The sequence below is a fragment of the Eumetopias jubatus genome, unplaced genomic scaffold (genome assembly GCF_037043125.1).
Source record: "Eumetopias jubatus isolate StellerSeaLion01/CBP00866 unplaced genomic scaffold, mEumJub1_p1.0 scaffold_3, whole genome shotgun sequence".
NCBI lineage: Eukaryota > Metazoa > Chordata > Mammalia > Carnivora > Otariidae > Eumetopias > Eumetopias jubatus.
In genome coordinates this window covers 191,342,442-191,350,193 of record NW_028274809.1, presented here as the reverse complement: position 1 = coordinate 191,350,193, position 7,752 = coordinate 191,342,442, and the positions used below count along the sequence as shown (strand labels likewise).

General features: G+C 48.0%; 1 non-coding gene across 1 annotated transcript; it reads left to right on the top strand.

The window, feature by feature from the left end:
- The first annotated feature begins 5,962 nt into the window (after nucleotides 1-5,962).
- On the top strand, nucleotides 5,963-6,067 carry LOC114196653 (U6 spliceosomal RNA). Its single transcript, XR_003606760.1, has one exon. It is a non-coding gene; the product is annotated as a U6 spliceosomal RNA (small nuclear RNA).
- The last annotated feature ends 1,685 nt before the right edge of the window (nucleotides 6,068-7,752 follow it).

The window sequence follows — 7,752 nt, the reverse complement described above, 5'->3', positions numbered from 1 at the left end:
GGGAGAGTCTGCTCCCTCCTAGCTTCTACTGGCCATGCTCACGGATCCTGGGCTGGCCGACACGTCCCTCCGGGCCCTGCCTCCTTCCTCAAGAGCATGCTCCCTGTGCCTCTGTCTTCTCTTCTTGGAAAGAGCCCCGCCCCAAAAGTAGCACCTCATTTTGAAGTTACATTTGCAAAGATCCTCTCTCCAAATAAGGTCACCTTCTGAGGTTCTGGGTAGACAGGTATTTTGGAGGGGACCTTATCCAACCCAGCACAGATCCCGCCGAACCTTACCCAAGAGCCTTGTCCTGTCCAGTGTCACATCACTGCGTTAGGAACGCTCGCGAACCTCACGCGAGACGGAGAAACGTCGATTGTCGTAGATCTTGAGATTGACAGAGGGAGTGGGAGGTCAGCGTAGCTTTTCTAACGGGCAAGGACTGTTCTGTATTCTGAGATGATGTTCTTCCTGGGTTTTTTTCATGTGACAAAGTGTTTTCTTATTTTTATAATGAGATGATGGTAGTATTTGGCAAGAAGTACGTATAAGGAATTGTTGTCGTTTTGAAAATTGTCCTTAGCTGGCAACCGAAATTGGTCTCTCATTTTTCTTTTTCTCTCTCTCTTCATTGTCTATCCCTCACCCCATTTTTTTCACTGACCTGTGAAACCCACGTTTGGGAATGACACTTTATGGAGGTATTTGTATACCCGCCTCCCTCTACTTGATAACTCCTTGAGAGTAGGAATGGAACAGTACTTACTTCTGTCTCTTCACCCTGCAGCCTTTGTCCAGCCCATGGCATTCTTGAAGGGAGAGATGGACGGAGTGGGCACGGTAAGTGGGGAGGGGCTTCGGGCCCTGGCCACGGGGCAACTCAACGCCCAACGGGCACCTTTGAGCAGCACCTGAGCCCAGGGTCGGCGGAAGCTGCCTTGGCTTGTACCACGTTCTGCCTACAGGGCAACCTGAGTCTGTGGGTCCATCTCTTTAGGGAAGGGCACTCAGAAACCAGGACATGGGGCGCCTGGGCAGCATTGTTGGTCAAGCGTCAGACTCTTGGTTTCGGCTCAGGTTGTGATCTCAGGCTCTTGATGTTGTTGTGATCAAGCCCCACACTGGGCTCTCCTTTGCCCCCTCCACTCATGCACTCAGTCTCTCTTTCTCTAATATAAATAAATACATTTTTATAAAAAAGAAAGAAACCAGGATGAAAAGCATGCAAGCATGCCTGTTTCTGCCGCTGGGAACGTGGGCCACACCAGGGCATCTGGCAAAAGCAAGACCACAATTACTATCGTGGTCATTTTTGCCCAAAGTATTTTTCCTCAACAATTGACTTAAGCTTTTTTTTTTTTTAATGTTTGTATTTTTCCTGAAGAACTCATTGGTTATACAAATAACTCTCCTGTGTCCCTGGTCCCTGTTTACATGACTCTTTCTTTCTGCCTCCACACTGGAAAGGTAGAAGGAAGAGAGAAGGAGAGTGAAGGGCTGAATCAAACTGGTTGAAAGGGTGGACGTGTCCGGGAACCCGAGGCTCCAGGAGCAGGGCTATGTGGTGGGGGTCTGCCTGGAGGAGGAGACTGCCTGACACTCGAACATCCCTCTTGAGAAACCCCTTGGCAGAGAAAGAGTCTCCTGTGTTTAACTTTAACTTCTGCAAGTTGCCCCTGTCGTCAGAGGCTCCTGGGGAAATCTGGAGCTCCTGTCCCAGGAGCAAGCTGCCTCCCGCTCAGCCTCTACCCTGAAGGCACACGGACCCCTTCTTCTTATGAGAAAAGCCGCTTATAGTCAGTATCGATAAAGCACGAAAGACAGATAACCTAAAGGAAGGAAAAAACATCCCGTAATTCCCCTGTCCAGAGATAATCACGTTCTGGTGGTTATTATTCCAGTATTCATCCGTGCACTTGACTTACTTTTATAAAAAGACAATCATACTTTGCAACCTGATTTTCTTATTTTCAGTTAATACTATTTGGGGAACATCTTTTCCATCATCAAATACTGTGTCCAACACTATTTTGGTGACTCAGCAATATTCAGTTGTGGACTCTACCCTTATTTATTTCAGTAATTCCATATGAGTACATATGACTATTTTAATTAGCTCTGTAAGATCACTATTTTTTTAAAGATTTTATTTATTTATTCATCAGAGACAGAGACAGAGAGAGAGAGAGAGAGAGAGAGAGAGAGGGAGAAGCAGGCTCCCAAGGAGCAGGGAGCCTGATGCAGGACTCAATCCCAGGACCCTGGGACCATGACCTGAGCCAAAGGCAGATGCTTAACCATCTGAGCCACCCAGGTGCCCTGTAAGATCACTATTTTAAGTTTTTGGTAAATTCTTGACCTTATATACACACACAGAGAGAGAGAGAGAGAGAGAGAGAGATGCATTAAGTTACATTTTAAAAGATTATACTTTAGTTCTGCTTGGAGGTCCAGCACTATAAAGGCTGCAGGTTATGGGTGTGTATACACCATGGGTTGCACAAACATTGGATATCCTTCCTATATTTGTATCAAATAATTTGGTTACGGACTTGGATGGGATGAATCCCGGGGCGACTGTTCCTTCTGACCCCACGATGTACCATACCCACTGCAGCCCCCACGAGCCGGCTCAAAACTGCAGTGTCCATTTTGCAACAAACTGGGTGATATTTGATATATAAAATGGACTGATTGCCTAGGGAAAAAAAATCTATGTATATTTATTAGATTCTCTCCATTTTCTCTGGAATTTGACTCTTTTTAATATGCCCTTTCCTGAAAAGGTTAAACACTTAAGTGTGCTTTGGAGATCCATCTCCTGAGACGAGTGAGGGAGGCTGCTGAGTGGTGGCCATTGTCGTTTCAAAGCAGTGATGAGAAATTTCACGAGCTAGTCATCGAAAGCGGATATGTTTATCTGCACCAGCATTCATCAGGGACAAATACCAGATCCACTTGTAATTTTTTTCCCTACTGTTGGCAAGCCATTACCAAAATCAAAATTGAGCTGGAGTGAACTTAGAGATTTTATATATATATACACATACATACATATACACATATCTATGTGTGTGTGTGTGTATGTATATATTTGTTTTAAAATGATGTTCTAAAATCATAGCTGAAATGTATGGGCACTGGTCCCAGAGCACATTCCCTTCCATGACAGCACTGCTAGAGAAAAAATGTGTTTGCTCTAGTAAGATTTGCTTTTAGGATTTCTGAATCTGTAGCTTGCGAGAGCCCATCCAGAAAGATGAACAGTTTTTAATCCAGTCTATCCCAGTAAGCAAATATATACCATTACGTGTGGAGCATACTGATATTGCCAACTTAGACAGATGCACATAAATAAAAAAGGAAAAGCTTTTGTTTACATTCTTTGATACAGGGCTTAAGATAAGAGAGAATAAAGGAAATGTGCCAAGTTCTGCCTGCTTTGCTCTGAATCTCCCGAGACTCGTTCCTTTGTCAAATTAAATAATTTCATCTTTAATATGAATGTTTTCATAAGGCTCAGTTCTTTTAAAAATACACACCAAAGCTCAGCCTTGCAAATCTGAGACTCAGGACCCTGTAAAAAATGCACGCTTGGATTCCGGCTGCGGGACAGCCTCAGGCACGGGCGGTGATCCGGGGGCTGGTTTGCCTCCTGGATGTTTGACTCCACAGCCATCAGCTGACACACGGGAGGACAAAGACTTTGCTCCTTCATCTTCCTTGTCACCGCGCAATGGACGGCCAATTCTCCAGCGTGCGTGTCTTACAAAGATGGGAGAGTGGGAAGGAAGACAGGTGTCAAGTAGGAGCCACGCAGGGCTTGGGGGGGGCTCTGGCGGGGTGAGGTGGTGGCATGCAAGGGAGGGCTTTGTGAGACGGGAGGCAGCCGAACCTGCCGAGGGCCTGGTCCAAGCTGTGGGCCTCAGCTGCCTCCTTGCTGCAGTTGACACGTGGGGAAGGCTATCGGATCAAAACTAGACAAGATGGGACCTCAGGGCAGAGGGAATTTCACCCCCTGACCCACTTCTTGTTCCTGTTGTCTGGATTAGCCGGAGTCTCCCCACAGTCTGAGAGAAAATACCGAAGAGGAAGTGAGAGCGAGTGGGCAGCGGCCCTCTCCCCTCTTCTCTCTAGCGTTTGGAGAAGTCCAGTGAACTCGGGGCTTCTGGGCCAGTGCCCTCAGTGACCTGCCACCTCCCGCACAGTTCCACAGAGGACACGCCTTCTCTGCCCTCCAGCTGGCTCTCATCTACCCCTCAAGGGACGTGCAAGCCCCCCTGGCTGACAAGACTTCCGGGCCCCCGATTCCTTCTGAGAGTTTGGATGGAACGCATGGTCCATATAAAGCCATTTGTCATGAGTGCTAGGCTCTGCCTTAAGCTTCTCCAGTCAGTGTCTTAGGTTTCCCTTACAACAACTGCCGTTTATCCCCCCTTTATAAATGAGGCCAGTCCTAGAAGGGTCAACATTTCCGTAGCTCTTCACATGCGAGCAGCCAAGATTCAAGCTGCAGAGCCCAGTCTTAGCCCAGTGAGCGGCTCTTCGGACTCCACGTGAGGAGTCCCCACACCCAAGCCTGGTGCCGCAGAGCGCCGGCCGCAGAACACCCAACCTGGGCCCCAGGCCCCCCCCCCAACCCCCTATGATAGCTGTCTCTGGCCTGTGGGGGACCTGGGATCAAGGGGCTCCCCGCCGGCAGCCGGGGAGGAATCGCGAGTGGCCCCTCGAAGAGGTTGCTCGGAAGGCCCGCGTGGCTGGGCTGCGGAGCCTCAGATGACCCCCGTGTGAGTTGCTGCAGGGTCACTCCGGGACTCCTTCCCGCCCTTTCTCCTCCTCCTGCTTAGCTGCCACTGCTTTGGGAGACTCCATTGAGAAATCCCTGCCTGCTCTTCTATTGCAAGTTATTTCTAAATTCGGGAGGAAGAGGAGGAGAAAGAGAAATGAAGACATCCTTGCTCTAGAATTTAACTCTTCCCCTGAAACTGGAAACAAGCCTGTCATTTATGTTGAAACTCCAGCCTGGCTTAGCTCACAGAACACCATCCATCAAAATTCCTAGCTCCCAGAGTCACTGTGCCAGACTCAATTACCAAGTTAATTCCACCCTAACTGGAAACAGAGGTTTGGGTTCATTTCCTCCAAAACCTCTGGGGATGCCTTTCATGCAATTCCAGTGTGTCCAAGTTCAAGCCGGTTCAGTTCAGATCAATGGGCACTTTCTGGCTCATCTTCTATGAATATAGAAACACACACATGTGCGCACCGAGCCCTCACACACACACGCACACAAACACACACGCACACACGCACACAGAGCCCTGGGTTCCTTCTCACACTTGGTCAGCACATCTTTGAGAAGGTACGTTCTTAGTCTCCCTCGACATGTGCAAGCCATCTATGTTTACTTCTTTGCGTGTTCTCTCATGAATTATTTCTTAGATTGCTACCTCCACCTCGTTCTCATTGCAAAAGTTACATTTAGATGAACAGGAAATGACAAGAACAGAACGCTGTGTCTTAAAAGAACTCACCACAGACTGTATTACAACATTGCTCTCATCCGACCCATCCGACCGCTTCCTTAGACTGGAAGAACTCCTCCAGTTCTGATATGCAACCGAACTGTGGTTTTCACTCGTCATGCTCAGGAGACTGTGGGCAGCCCATCATTATGTATCTACTCAGATGCATGCAGAAAAATACGGCTGCATAAATATGTAAAATGCAAATCCAATACATCCATTCTTCTCATTCATTAGTTTCAAGGTAATATTTGCAAAGTTTTCTGGTTTTTGCTCAACCAGATAAATTAGGTAGAACTGTATAAAATTGTAATTTTATACATATACATTTATACATTTTTTAAACATAAGTTTACATGATTGGAAATTTCAGATAGAAGAAGAGTCTGACTTTTGACATCATTGTAAGATTGTGACTATAAGACACAGGATAAAACTTCAAAATGTATTCATTAGTGCTTGCTTCAGCAGCATGTACAGTAGAATTAGATAACAGAGAAGATTAGCATGGCTCTTGTACGAAGATGACTATTAACTAATGAATTAAACTATAGAACTTTCAAAGACAAGAATATATAAATACCCAAACTTTCTAAACAAAAGGGTATGTTTAACCACAAGCCATTGGATATGGAACAGGTAGGCATGCAGCTAAGTAGAAAGATACAAAAGTACAGGGTATAAAAGTTGAGGAGATAGTCACATTTCGTGAAATGGCAGTATAGTTAATTTTATTGGGTTCTTAAGAGATTCATAAAAAAATCACAATGTGGTCGCATAAGGCAAAATATACTCGTAAACAGGAAGAATACTTTTGTAAATTACGTATAGTATTACCATCCCAGACCCAGAAGAGTAGAGAATAAGAACCACAGAAAGAGCAGATGCATATACCTGTAACTTAATAGAAAAAACGGTTAGTTCTGTCTTTCTAATGTGGGGATGCACCATTTTGATTTTAGATGTAGCTCCATCACCCAGTCTCAGGTGAGTTTTCAAATGGCCGGCTGCTCGTGAGGTCGGGTCATCTGGGGTCATCTGAGGTCATCTGGTTGCTCCCAGATGGGTCAGTTGGCTGACAAAGAACACACTTGAGGGACCCCGTAGGTCAGGGGAACCCCAGACCGTGGCATTTGAGGGTGGCGCTGAAAGAACCCCACATCTATCTCAGTCCACATTCTGGGGAATGCCAGGTGCCCCTGGATTAGTTTTGGGGTTGGGGCTTCTAACCCCGTGTCTCAGGCCTCTGGCCATAAGGAAACACTTCATTTCCGGCTTTGGAGAGAGAACCATGACCCTCACTGAATGACAGGAGACACAACTTGAAAAACACCATTTCCCCCCCAGAACTCACCTGTCCTTCCTAAGGCCCCACATGTCCTGAATCGCAGGGACCACCGGGGCAGTGGCTTCCAAAGGCTGGACTCTGAAGAGCGCCCTCGGCATGTCAGGACATGGAATATCAGAAGCATCTTGCCCAAGTGCCTGAGCAGGAGACTTTGCCAGAGGAGAAGTGCCTGGCGGGGTCCGAGGGAGCACCTGCGTGCCAGAGGTCGCTGGACCCCCCACACTACCTGAAATCTCAAGAGTTGAGGGTGTTCGGTGTTGCCCCCGTAATTTGCGGGGGGCTGAAACCGAGACCGAGAAAGGAGGGGGCAGACGCATGCGGCCACCGCAGGGGTTACCGCACGACCTCGGGCTCTGGGAAGCGGGGAGCGGGGGCAGGCTCTTCCTAACAGTGGGCCCGTAGAACGCCCATCCCCTTCCCAGGGAGGCAGCGCACCTGCCACGGCCTGACATGCTCAAGCCACGAGCGTGGGCATTTCCTTAGCAAGAAAGGGGGAGGGGGATCGTCCTTTGTGCGATCGATAAACTAAGAATAAAATCCCAGGACTTTGCAGGATCTCCAAAGGCAAGCGCGGCCCGCCGCTCAGTTCGGGGGCCGCGGCCTCTGTCTGAGCTGCTGGAGGCTGGAGGGCCGCTGGGAGCGCCTCTGTTCACTCGGACCCCAGTGCATGGCTTCATTCCCACTTTCGCCTTTTGAAGTGTCTGGCTTCCAGTCATCCAGAACACCGTCTGAACGTAGCATGATCTTTCTGTCAGGGGTATAAACAAGTTCTCTCTGATCTGCTGTCACAAAGCAGCCCAAACGCAGACTGGTCCCCGAGCCTCGGTAATTTGGATTGACTCTAGGTTAATGCCTTCCTGGTGCTGGGGCCTGGAAGGCGTCCAAGGGAGGAAACCG